This window comes from Anopheles gambiae, chromosome 3 (genome assembly GCF_943734735.2).
Source record: "Anopheles gambiae chromosome 3, idAnoGambNW_F1_1, whole genome shotgun sequence".
In the NCBI taxonomy this organism is placed as follows: Eukaryota; Metazoa; Arthropoda; class Insecta; order Diptera; family Culicidae; genus Anopheles; species Anopheles gambiae.
In genome coordinates this window covers 39,295,828-39,310,591 of record NC_064602.1, presented here as the reverse complement: position 1 = coordinate 39,310,591, position 14,764 = coordinate 39,295,828, and the positions used below count along the sequence as shown (strand labels likewise).

The window sequence follows — 14,764 nt, the reverse complement described above, 5'->3', positions numbered from 1 at the left end:
GATCTGACCAGAGAGCAGAACAGAGTCTTCAGGCACATTGGATCGGAGAAATCGCACGCAATTTTCTTTAGGAGACCCAATGTTTTCCGCGCCTGATTGACAACTGAGTCAATGTGGTGGCTGAAGGTGAGGCCTCTGTCAAGCAAGACACCGAGGTCTTTTACGACACAAACACGATTGACTTGTACAGAATTTAGGACGTACGAGTAAGTGATTGGAGACTGCGAACGACTAAACGAAATGACGTTACACTTATCAGGACATAATGTGAGGGAATTACTAGAACACCAAGACAAAAAACGATCAAGAATATTTTGTAGGGAAATGCAATCTCTAGGAGACGAAACTGGGAGAAAGATTTTGAGGTCGTCTGCGTAGCAGAGGAAACACTCAGGAGGGAGGGTGGTACGGACATTATTAATAAAAATTATGAACAGCAAAGGACTTAGAACACTACCTTGCGGTACGCCTGCACTACATGAAAAGGGAGTCGAAAACATATCATTAAATTTAACACTATAGGAACGATCACATAGAAAAGAACGTAACCAAGATACAAAAAGATTATTGACGTCAAGTTGTGAAATTTTATTTAGAAGTAAGGAATGAGGAATACGATCAAATGCAGATTTGAAGTCAGTATAAATAGTATCAACTTGTTTAACTGACTCTAACTGGGATGATACGAAAGAGGTGAAGGACATAAGGTTAGTTGTTGTAGAACGGTTAGGAAAAAAGCCATGTTGCTGAGGGATAATAGTAGAAGAGGTGAGTTTAAACACATAGGTATGGATAATATGCTCAAATATCTTGGTTATTGCGCATTGTATTGAGATGCCACGGTAATTGGAAATGACAAACGGGTTACCTTTTTTGTGAATGGGAACTAGCCATGCCCGCTTCCACAATAAAGGGAATGAAGACGAGGACAAAGATAGGTTAAACAATTTTACCAATAGAGGGACGAATAGAAAAGGTGACTTTTTTAAAACCGAGGCTGGTATTCCATCCGGTCCAGGGGAGAAGGATGGCTTAAGTTTTTTAAGAGCTTCAGAGACTGTATTAACATTGACAATACCCTCAGCCCATGCGACTTGCACACGTTTATGCATACCTGCCATTAGAATTCGAGTTAAAGGAATAATTGAAAAATAGCAGGCATACAGCAAACAAAGTCATATTTGACGAAACAATAAATTGTATTTTAGACCGTTATTTCAGATTGGTGCAACTATTTCACCAATCCTTGACAGTGCCCTCGATGTTGGTATTACGCTGTTCAATCGATCGGAATGTGACAGCGAGCAAAGAGATACCGAAGAATCAATTACATACAGAACGGTTTACTTCGTTTCACACTTGTTTTGAAAGCACCTGTATGAAACTCCTAATTTCCTTTTCTCCTCCTTTGGTGATAGAATCTCGTAAAGGCATTAATTTCAGAAAGGAGTTTGAAATAGAGTTTGAGTTGGAAAAGAAATTGAAATGTTTGCCGCTTTGATATGTTCCTTTTTATATGTTAACAATGTTACAAAAATGTCCTTTTTAACACATCATTCAAGGCCAAAATATCAACATTCTTATGAAATTCATGCCGTTTTTTTGGTATACATTAGGGCCGGCCTGGTGGTACAGTAGTCAACTCGTTCGACTTAAAAACGTGCCCGTCACGGGTTCAAGTCCTGAATAGACCGTGTCCCTATACGTAGGACTGAGTATCGTACTATGGAAACGATAAATCACTGATAGCCATGTTGGTGAAGTAGTGAGTACAGACATGCCTAGACCGAAAACGGTTGTTGTGACAAAGAAGAAGAATAAAAAAAAGTGGAAGTTCGTTCTCAATCGTTTGTTTTACTTTTATTTGACTGCAAATAATAACCACTTTAAATCGGAATAGTTTTCAATGTATTAAGCAGTTTAAATAAACGATAATATATTTTAAATTTAAATTGATTTAATATAAAAAGAATCCATCCTACTCTTCTTCTTGTTGGTGTAGTAATCTATGAGGTCATGTCGATCTATATAGATTTTTGAGATTTATTTCGAAACATACAGAATTATATTGATATGTTATGAATGATGAAAATATGTTTTAATTAACCAGAGTTATTACCATAATCAATATTTTATTTTGTAAGACTGTAAACTCAAAAAAAAATCAATCAATCCGCCTTAAAAAAGAAAGTGTAAAAATCACTAACAAGTGGGCTACTTACTTTCATAATATAACAAAAATCAGATTTCAAAACAGTTTGAAGTATACTAAAACATATATTTTATCTTTATATTAATACCAAAACAATTATTAATTCCTCAAGATGTGTTTTATCGTTCTACACACGATCACTTTTGTAGTTTTTTTTGCGTAAAATTGACCTCAAGACGCTCTGAACATAACAATCCGATAGCAAAAATAAAACGGTGTTGGACAAAATATGTTTACCTTTAAATTTAAAACTGTAGTAAGTTGCAAAAAAACATGGTAAATTTTTTATCAGCAAAATACAAATTAAAAAATAAAACAAGATGTTACATATTGAACCCGGATGGTGATGGTTTCGTACCGTCGAGGTTTGCTTTCTACTATTTTTTCACTTGATGGTATCGTGTGGCGTACATGGTCAGCGTACGAACGAAAGTATGAATCGAAGTCAGAAATCATGCCAGTAGAAAATGGATTTTAAATTTCTTTAAATGGTGCTGGCGGCTGCACTTCTCGGCACACAGTGTCCATGAGGAGGGCAGCGGGAGGTCAAACACAACCTTGTGTGTCATGGTACCGTGGTGCTTCCATGCGGCGAATGCAATTGCACCAAATCACAAGCTTAGTCGGAACGCGCAAAACACCATTCGCTCACGGTTCCATGTTTTATTCCAGATTTGTTCAGGACGCCAACACATTCACACGTATACAGACAAACATACATCCAGTTGGCTTTCTGCCTCTCCAACTCACTACAAGAGAAAATCTAAAATCGAGGTCTTATAATGCATTTCCACCGAAAACCGACAAGAGCCATTGGATTGGTTGGCTAGGTCGGTGAGGGTTTAGGTAACTAGCGAACAATGTATGCAGTTTTTTCCATTTCAACATGAAGCATTTTTTCTGATGCATTTTCCCTTCTTTACCGGGGCTGATGCGACATCTTGGTCTATTCTCTTTTTATACGTTGTGTAACTTTGCATTGAAATTACCATGGTTGGAGACTGTAATGGAAGCAGGAAAATCGAAATTTATTGTAACCGGTTCTCAATTAGTGGTCACTGATGCTCGGGAGCGTCCGGTCCATAACCGGTTGTATGTGTGCCATGTGCGACTACTGTTTAGATACTGGATGAAACACGACATTAGGAACAAAATTTAAACATTCTTTCATTTTCCTTTTAATTTGCTATTTCCTGTTAAGATCTCTTATTATAGCACTTTTCTGTGAGAATGCATCGGTACCTGTATTTTAGGCTCACAGTTTAAGTGCACCACTTTAAACAACCAAATAAAAAGTACATTGTGTGTGTTTTGCTTTTCTTTCAGTTTCTAAATTCATCAAAACAGGGGTCGGTGACAAAAACGAATACCCACTCTATTTCGAGAAGGTCATCTATGAGGTGGACATCGACGAGAATGTGGAAATAAATCACAACTTTCTCAACGTCAGCGCAAAGACGCACGGTGAGGGTAAGTACTATGATACAACATACTGGACTGATAAAAAAATGTCCCCATAAAAACAAAAAGCAGTTTATTATTATGATAAAGTAAAATAAAAAAATCAAGAAATGTTCCTCAACCCAAACCTAGGCACTTTAAACCATTTAAACCAAAGCAAAGACTCATTTTCAAAACAATTGTATTTAAATCTGTATCTATTTGAGATCAAGGCACGATCTTGGAAACAATCACATAACAATGTTTTATTAAATATTTGCAATTAATTCAGATCATTTTATATTGACTCTGATGAGCGAATATAAACAAGAAACCTTGAACAAATACCTCAGTCCTCAGTATAATATCCTATATCCTGCTCGCAAAGCTCGAAACGTTTGGTCTGCCTGTGCAGCTGCTGGCCTGGATGCGCTCCTATCTTGCTGGTCGCACATACTGCGTGAAGATGGGACCCCATACGTCGCGCCGTATCGATGCTTCTTCGGGGGGGCCGCAGGGGAGTAACCTTGGACCGCTGCTGTTTGTCATTTTCCTGAATGACGTAACACGGTTGCTCCCTCCTGACGGCCACCTACTGTATGCAGACGACGCGAAGCTGTTCCTGCCTATCCGTGACCGGTCAGACCAACTCCGCCTTCAAGCCACTCTAAGTGCCTTCCAGTCATGGTGCTCTTTGAATGGTCTTGAATTGTGCGTCGAGAAGTGTGTTGTCGTTACGTTTGCGAGAAAGCGGTGCCCCTTAGTGTATGACTATGCGTTAAATGGATCTACCATTGGTCGCAAAAGCTGTGTCACGGATCTAGGAGTGCTCCTTGACGAAAAGTTGAGCTTCCACGACCAGCTAGAGCACGTTGTCACTAAGGGTAACCAATTGATCGGCTTACTAAAACAAATAGCACGAGACATCACTGACCCGATTTGCATCAAGACGCTATACTGTGCTTTGGTGCGACCAGTGTTAGAATACGCTTCAGTAGTATGGTGGCCTACAGCCGCTCGTCCCCTAGCTCGTTTAGAGTCGATCCAGCGCAAATTCACGCGGTTCGCTTTGCGCTCCTGGAGTGTCCAACTTGACTATGAGGGACGCTGTGCGTTGCTTGGCATCGAGACGCTGAAGCAGCGGAACTGCAACGCTCAGAGGCTGTTTGTCGCGGGACTTCTTGACAATCGGATCGACTCGCCCGCGCTTCTTTCGAGGCTCAACATGTATGTCCCGCCGAGATCGCTCCGAGCTAGATCACTACTTGACGTGGAGGAACGCCGCACTCGCTTTGGCTCCTCTGAACCGTTTATTCGTATGTGCTGTGAGTTTAATGTTATTTGTGATCGTCATCAACCTGACATGTCGCGCACCGCATTGTTAAATAGTATTCGTGTCGTGCGACCTTTTACATGTTAATTATGTTACTTAAGACTAAGCGTGACAAATGAATGACCGAAATGTGACTATGTTATAATGAATGAATGTAAATGAATTCGCTTCAAGTGGGCCACTTGCGGTCCGTTGAATTTTAATCAATAAATAACAAATAACAAATGACAAATAATGCATACCTCACTTTATCTCAAATGCCGTTGGTTTTCCCGTACCAACACAAGACCGGCCAGAGCAAGAAGTCATGTTTATACACTTTGTATGTACCTTTCTCCTCTTGAAACCGTTTTTATGAGTAACCTCTAGGATTAGTGCATTCGTGTACGTCGGTTTTAACATGACGCATGTCACTTTCCTCTGTTTATGTGGATATATGTGTAGGTAGGTTTGTTTGTAAAAATATGTGCGAAGGTAACTTACCGTTATCCATACTTGCTAATTTGTAGTAAAAAAACACAACTTTTCGTACGTTTATTTTTTTCCCTACCAAAATGATTCTTACTTTTCGGAGCCTGGGCACATTTTCGATGTTTGATGAAGATAAACATCGATTTGATCTTAAACACATTTTATTATTTGAATGTTATTGACATGAAACCAATTGTTTGTAACAGCACAATTACATGTTTAGATGGTTATTTTTCATTCTCGGGTACTGTAACAAATTAAGGAACAATGGATTGGACCAACCATCATGACACTCGTTAACACCCCTCAATGTTTATCATTCCAATCTCGCGCCTAGCCAAACAAGCTATCTAATTGAAAGCTTTATCGAATAAAACATTTTCTATCTCACTAACATCAACCGTTACCATTTGACCACTAGAAGTTTCTTGATGAGCCGTGAACAACAAACATACCTTGTGTAGATCACCTTATCCTTTCTGCATTGAACATCATTCGCCTAAACGGTACGCAATAACTGAAAATCATATACTTTGTATGTAATGCCAGACGCTTCTTTGACATTTGAAGATTTTAAAGTGAAATACGAATCCATTGTTTACACGTTATACTGAAAGAGCAAAGATCATCCGATGACTTCTGAAAGAAAAATGCCACAAAACGGAAACCTCGGAAAAGCATTCCTTACACTACCGCAGAAAAAGAAATGCTAATATTTATCTCAGAAGAAAAAAGAAAGCACTTTCCACTCCACCCAAGAGGTACAGCATACTATTAATTTCGGATTTGAAATTCGCGAAGTCGCGGAAAGTTAGTTGATCGGTTCAGACAAAAAACTCTGTACACGGGTGCACAGTTAGGCGTCAGAATTGTAAGTGGTTATTCAGATTCAAAATGAATTCTTATATACTAATTTCTTCAAGTTCTATTGTGGGAAGGTTATTTTCCATTCCTTTTTCGCATATGTTCGTGTCGCTAGCCTTTTCCTTTTTGCCACACCTACGCATTCTCCTAGGAGGTTTTCTGGTTCTGGTGTGCTGTTTTATGTCAAGCGATCCTGAAGGAAATGTGATCCCTTTTTTATTGATTTCTCTGGTGAGAACAAATTGTTGCATTGATTGCAGGCGTTGTGGTTTTCCCTTTTTGGCGTAACTGTACTTAACACTTGAATTCTGTGGTGCATGTTCCGGATGTATCGCATCATTGACAAATACTTGAACTTATTGCCTTTCGAATTCTTATCTGGTTAATGTTATTAACGCATCTATGTTTGAGAGATTTTTAGGTTTAACGATTTTACGGCCGTGAGAAAAATGGATGTAGAATTTTCCTACGCTTCTCGGAATTGGTCTAGCTTGTCACACGTGCATGCTGTAATCCTAAGTTAACCGTTATGGTTTTGAAACGAATTGAAGTGATTGACTGCTAAAAAATGCTAGTCAAAATACCAGATGGCCCTACTTGAAGGGTTTAGGATTACATTATGTTTGTCTCTTTGATTGTACGTCTTTTCTCAAGTACGTTTGAACTATCATATTTTATTCTATTTTATGGTTAGAAAGAAATATAAAAATCTGGATTGTCGCGTTTGCAACAGCATACGGTGAGACATCTCGCACGCAAACATCCTGCAAATCAGTTGGATGAAATGTTTGCTAGGAAATTCTTTTTTGCTACTTTAAAGAACGCTTTCTGCTTGCGATAAAGCTGGTAACTTCAGCTTTAACGTTTCAATTTCGCTACGCATGAACTAGTTTTGAACAAGCGAAGCGATTTCAAAAGTAGGCCACATGCTTACACAGTGATTACTTTCCACCAACCACAAATGCAAAGGAATGAGAAGGTTTTTTGTTCCGTTCTGATAAAAAGCATAAATGTACATAAATTATAAATTATAAACTAATCATGCCAGTAAATTATAAATTATAAACATAAAGCAGGCTAGAAAAGAAATTTAGCGAAATCTAATCGTCAATGAATGCTGTTTGTGAGATAATGGCACAACTGCTACACAAAACAAAGCTTTTCTTCGTTTGCGATTGAATTAATTTTTTTCGATTTCATTTGAATTTCGGAGCAACTTTGCTATGTTGAGCTAACAACTACCTCACGCCTTAAATATAATGAGAAATACGCTTCAACTGACTTTTTCCCTTTTGTATTTTACCCCTAGTAAGCAATAGAACGGGTAACAAGGAAACACGATTCAATTTGATACCAAGGTGGCACCAGCTCTATCGCAGGCAAGTGCAACCACCACGCAAAACCCGAACGCAAAATGCCACCCAGCCAGCAATACAGTTTCTTCCAATACCGGTCCAATTGCGTTTTCACCATCATCAAAACCTTCTGGTAATAATCGTAGTATTGCTGCCTGCCTTGCTTTCGCAAACACGAAACAAGAGTAAATCGATAAATGAAATCAAGCTGGTGACACGATATTAAAGCAATGGTGCCATTTTCACCAGCAAGGGTGGGATGCTCGTTAAAGTTAGTATTAGTTCAACAAATTAATCCCTTTACGAAAGTCGCTCAAGGCCATGACCATGATGTGTGCGCAGGAGCAAACAAGCTGATTTTTCAATCAGTGTAGCTTTTCAATCCACTTGGCCACTATTCCAGAGCCAGAGGTTTAATGTGCCGCCGGCTTTCGGTTAAGCTTGGCTGATTTAACCAATTTGCTGGTGATTCGAATAAATGCAAAGGAAATAACGAAAATGGACGCCAAGCATCCCTACGTTTCTTCGGTGGTGGTTGTACAGAGCATTGGCAATCGTGCGTAAATTGGGAAAAGGGATGGGTTCAAATGTAATTACGTAGCACTGGTAATAAACAAAATCCTGTACCATTGCTCATTCCACGGCAACGTGAAATGAGTGTGACCCGTGAGAATTCCTGCCTGTATGGACCACCCAAACAAGTTGTCTAAACGCGCCGAGACAAGTAAGGTTCCGATTTGATCTGTATGCTTTGTGACGGGTGAATATCTTAATTTGTGAAGCGTTTTGACCTACAACCATTTTCTTTGTGTTGGAGCTCGCGTGCGTGCATAGAACGACGCAAATTAAAGACCGTATCATTAACCAGGTCTTAGCTTAGCTTTACAACCTGTTAAACGTTCTTATCTTTTCAACCTTCAAACACGCTTAGCTGATTTGTTTGCGATGTAATAGCTTCTAGGAAGTGTGGAATCATTTTACTTCATGAGGTGGGACGGTTGCAATGAAAGCAGCTGATCTTCCAGCCGTTATTGATGCTAATTATATAATAATTTCTATGGTTGTGCTGAAGAATTTTGTAACGTTTAATTCAATTTATTTGAAGCTTTTTGAATCTGACGTAATCAATGATGAATTCTTTCGGTGACCTGCTCGTGTTGATGAATCTATCCTCCGATTGGTGAAGTTAACAATGCTTTTGATTGATTTTGAATAATTTTATTTTATTTTCAATATCGCATAATTTATTTTTGTATTTTAGTACCACACAAATAGTACATAAATCAACTCCAACTACCATCTTTCAGTTGTTACAAAGCAAACCGAAAAATAAGTTTTGTATTCTTCGAAAATATGAACTCAATTTATATTCACTCACTAACTCAGGTGTTTCAATACCAAACCCCTTATTTTGAGATTCATTTATTGTTAGTAAAATATGTGATGGTGCACGTCATGATTCTTTTTTGGTCTATTTTATTTAATAAACCATAAATATGATAGATGGCATAAAATTCGAGTAGCTGAGCATCGGAGGCAAAAATATCAATAAAATTAAAGCAAATCAAATTACGGATTCTTGTTTGAAATACTTAGTGGTTTAAATAGTTTTCAAAGAATTTATAGCAGGAGATATATTAACAGAATAATTATATTGTTTGTGTCTTCAGCATATTTATAAAACTAATGATATAGAATATTCGACCTAAAGAATGCAGATTGAATATTTGGTTTTAACTATGGCAGTTAAAATAACGTAATTTTAAAAAGTATTTTGTAAGTGTTGCGTTTAATACTAAAAAAATATAAATAAATGCAAGAAATGAAACAAAAAAGTGGTTCTAAACATTTATTTTTTAAACCTAAATAAACCAAAACGAACAACAAAAACAAAAATGAATCGCCTTTTCACCTGTCCGCAGCACATATTATCCTGAGGGAAAAAAATTTGATTACTTTACCTTCGTTCGCATTCCCAAAAAATTGCACGTAAATTATTCGCCACATTTTGACGCGCAGTTATAACTTAATTGATCTGCACAAAGGTAAACAAAAAGGCTTCTTTCATTTTCGCGTGACTACAAATTAATATCATCTATACACCCATCTCGAGTGGTAGTTATCTACTCATCCTCACAAACCAAGTGTGCTATTCTTCAAGCACGCTTTTTCAGAGTGGAGTGGAATAAAATTACTCCTGCAATTTTAGTTTTCCATACCAACACAAACAAAAAAACCTACATCCACACACACGCTCACGCACTGTACGATCAGTTTTGCTAAAAACACCCAGTACAGAAACCGGAGTGCTCACGCTAAACCCATCCAATTAACTTCCAACAAGGCAAGTCAGTACGTGGAGAAGCCGGTATTTGTATGAGCAAAGCACCAGCGAAGGCAAACCTGGCATGTGAATAATTTTAACACACTACAAGCTTCCTAGATGCCAGAAGTTTTCATTTCCGAACGCCGGGCAGACTCGAAGATGCTACGCGTGTATACGGTCAGACACGTGAATGCACTGTCCGCTCTGCAGCACTTTGCAAAACAAAGGGAGATAATGTAAACAATCTTGAGCAGAAGGGGAAAGAACGTACAAAGCATGTTCGATTCGCAAGGAAGCACACACTCAGTGCACAGTATATTAATACACAGGGTGTATTAATTGTGTACCAGTATTGTAGTAGCATGTTTCAGATTGTTCCAAACATTCGAGTTGGAAATAAAGCAAACACTCTCACAATCTTTTCCCAAATTGGCTGTAGCAACATCTCAGAGCGAAAGAAGCTCGAAAAGTTGCTGTATTACAGCTGCAGAGCATCTTCTTAAGCTCCCCTTTGTAAATATCCTATTCTATTATTTGCACATTTCAATTATTAGAAGATGCTCACGCCAAAAAGTAAAGCTTGGGAAAAATGGCAACTAAAGAACTAAGTATCAGCTTAAATAATAAGGATTAAATCGATACAACACTGAAGTCTGCTGATGGTACTTTTGGCTGTAATTTTAGTTTTGTGCATATATAGCCGCGTAGTTCAAGAAGTAGCGTCACCGGCTTTTGAATTGCTGGAAACTGAATGCGTTGGTGCTTACTTCCGATGTAATGAGGCTCACGGTACGTGTAGCAAACATCTCCGCTCATGCGGAAGATGGATGAATATTTTAATTAAACTGAATGTAATAACTTTCCACTTCAGAATCGTTTTCCTGCACTGGTGAAAGCTTGCCTGCAACCTTACATCATAATTAGTTTGCTACATTCCCACATATTTACTGCCACCGTTATATTTCATTTGATCAGTGAACCCGTCTGCAACGGTGTACTTTGAATTGTATTTAAGGACTCTGCATGTACCCGCTTTGTAGCTGATTTAAGGACTGTGCATGTACACCACCTCAAAGCGTGTTTGTGTGTGTACAAGCATACACACATCGAGTGCTGCCGCAAATATCCTCGATCGTGTTCTGCTCGTTACCTGCAAACCCATCCACCGTTAAGAAATCAAACAAATCATTGCCGAAAGTAATGTCGAGTCTGGATGTTTTTGAAATGGTTGGGGCAAAGGTTCAAAGCAAAACTAAAAGACGTTTGGATAGACGTATACCAAGTATTTCGACTCTACCCTAACTCTTACGTTGCTTCTTGCCCGTCCCAGATTAGGTACCTGAAATTTCATTTCGATCTTCATTACACCTCGGAATATCACCAAACCGGTGTTTCGGTTTGGTGTTCTAGAATCCGTGGGTCATAATCAAAATCGATCAGGCTGCTCAGCATCGTATCTACCCTAGCAGTAACCATTCCCATATACTTCCCCTAGTACAATCGTCACGTTTCGGTTTGGTGTTCTAGAATCCGTGGGTCATAATCAAAATCGATCAGGCTGCTCAGCATCGTATCTACCCTAGCAGTAACCATTCCCATATACTTCCCCTAGTACAATCGTCACATCCACTTACGCTATAACATCTCGCCATCAAAAGTTGTGCATTTGTGATGTCATTACAGTAGTCTTACCAGTTCTTGTACATCTTGTAATCTTTGGAAGTTCGTTCCAGAATTCTACTTCCTACCAGTACCGGCTGCGCGAGAATTATCCCCATAGCACCCCAGAACTCGGTCCCGAAGCAAGAAACCGGTTGCCTCGCCACAACTTCCGCTTCGAGCACATGAACACGCTTATGGTTTTCATGGTCAAGCATGGCCTCCGGGATTCTAATTTGCCTTGTACCAAACACGCGCTCTTATGCCAACTGGTACCGCTTTGGATAATGACATGAAAGAATCGAGGAAAATTACTTTCTAGAGCTGGGCAAAATCTCAGCTCGGTTTAGTAGTTTAAACGTTATAGTGTCAAGTGGTACGTTGCGGCGTTCATTCGGGTCTGCCCGTCTTCCGGTGAAGAGAACAAAACGGACAAAACATTATAACCATCATCGGAAGCAGGAGTTGGATGGCTTGGGTAAGCGTCTGTCTGCCATATTTCTGAGCGGGTCCATTTTTGAACTACGAAATGTTTATAATTACGAAAGCTGTATGAACTCCCTCAGAGCCATGCGAACGCATCTCCGAAAGGAGGCAAAAGGATGATGGCCCCTGGAGCGGACAAGGTTCCACCTTCCACTCGAAACGAAAGAGACGATGGAATTAGTAGCGCCCGTTGGCTACTGAAGCCCCTGGTTTTGCTTCCGTTCCCATGCGGCATTTCTTTCACTATCACGTTTGTACAAACCAGTTAAAACTGGGCACGGGTAGAAGAGGAACCTGATAGCAGAGGTATGCATGGTATTAATTAAAAGCAAATGGTGGATAACCATTGCAGGAGTAAAAAACAAAAACATACCTAACATGCCTTGTATGCATCCCTTACAAGAGTCCATACATATAAATTCTTGGAATGAAAAGCTTGTTGATGAACACGTGGTTCGAAATAACGTGAAAATGTTCATCGGAATGTCATCGAAAATTTTTCTTTGCCTTAAATGAGTTGTTCAATTAGTAAGGAACTATGCGTCATGTATTACTAGGCGACCTTTTGTCACAATATTTGCCGAATGGTCTCATAAATGTGGTCGAAATGCCATCTGAACAGTTTGTATTTATCTTACATTTTAAATATACATTGGAAATTTTTAATACACACAATGTAAACGACGCCCGTAAAGGTAAGGTGCTAACGATAACACTTTTTCATCACACACAAGCACAGATTAGCTCTCCATCCTATTTCATCATTCATCAGCTTTTACGTGTTCTTTTCCGCTTACCTTCCACCCTGGAATTGAAAATGGTTCGTTGATATGCTAATCAGGAAAACTAAAGCTAGCGCAAACACATACACTTCCTCGTTAACACAGTTTTCTCTCAACAGAAAGCGTATAATAGACAAATAAGACAAGCATACCTTGACACAAACATAGCAAGTAATTAAAACGCCAGTGACACACCATTGGGGCATTTCTACCATCGCTCGTTTGGTCCCGATCACTCCACCGACTTTTTATGAACGCTTCCATTGTTCTTGGCATAGAACGTTGGCATAGTTCGTTCCAGATTCTATTACACATGCGAGGGAAGGAGAGATCAAGGGAAGATAACTGCCGTTCACCGAATAGTAATTAGAAAACTGATTTAAAATGTTAATTACTTCATTAACTATTACTTTTTAAGTAAAATTAATTAAAATTTTATGTAAGGAGAACTTGAAAAATGAAGAACACTCTCCCACAATCACATCTATTCATGGTTGAGCTTACAACTGATTTAGCAAGTGTGCTGCTACTTTCAAACGAGCATTTATGAGCCTTTTAGATTAAGTGATTGCGGTTGGCATATGTTGGTGCAAAATTTCACGAGATTCAGTATGTCAAACTGTTTGTTTAAGTAGTACCGGTTGCTTCAGCATGGTTCGTTGTCAGTGCTTCTAAAAGGAATGCTAATTGGTTTCTATTCAGCATCTGCGAAAGAATACAGCATTGACCAGCTCCTACATAATTCGTTCAAGTGTTGTCGATGTTCAAAATATCAAAGTACATCCTTTAAAACAACAACTGAAGACAACAACGAACCCAACTTAAACGCAACAGCAGATGTACTGCCGTCGGCCGTTGAAAATCGAATCTTTCAATAATCGGCTCAACCCATCCCACCATGGACGAATCCGATCCATCACCCGCTTTAGCTTCGAACTGGCTTGAAATGAAAGTATCTGTTTCCATGTCGTTGACGCCCGATGGGTGTCCATCCTTCTGCCTTCCTTTTTCACAGCAACACAGCCGACTAGCTCCACCGGATCGGCCAAGAATGGCTAAATTGAAATTGTAAATCAAAAGCCGTCGTCAAAAATCTCTCAGCCCGTTCGGTGACAATGACAGAAACGATGTTTTAATTTAATTATTTTGATAACGATTATCCGTTTCTGCGAATCGAATTTCCTTCGAAAAAACAGAAATGGGTAGAGTGACAAAAATAAAACGGGGAGGAAATACACAGACCCGTGGACGAGAGAACACCAGGAATTGGGGGTACGCTTTCGAGTGACTCTTGATATGGAAGCTGTCGTGTGATATGCATGGCGTGATCGTTTCTTTAAGGACAAGATTGGCGTCCCTTTGCTTCAAGCACGAAACATTCGAGCTGAAATTGGTTGAGCGTAAGAATTGGATTACAAGGAAAGATTATGCAAGTAAGCAATTTAATACATAGCTTAATGTTATCAAATATTTACTTCTCCATATTAATTTGTGGATTAATTTAAAAAAAATACAATCAACGAAAATAAAAAAAAAAAAAGATTATAATACTATCCCAGCAGAAAATTGCAGAGTAACACAAGCAATTAAGTGTGAATCTTTTAAGTGTGTATTAAAATACAACTTACCGAAAGATAAAATTGGGAGTGAAGGCAAATACATTTATTATAGTTTCTAACGACGCACAAGTACAAAATTTAATGATTATGGTAAATTGCGAGAATGTTCTATCAGTTATATCATAAGCAACAGTTCACAATAAACTTCACGTAACTACGATTTTTTGAAATAGTTCAATACAAATCAATTCAGTCTCTAACAAACACTGTTTAACAA

General features: G+C 38.8%; 1 pseudogene; it reads left to right on the top strand.

Annotated features, from left to right (window-relative positions):
• LOC133392713 (neural-cadherin-like) overlaps nt 1–14,764 on the top strand; it is a 368,858-nt pseudogene that overhangs the window by 278,264 nt on the left and 75,830 nt on the right.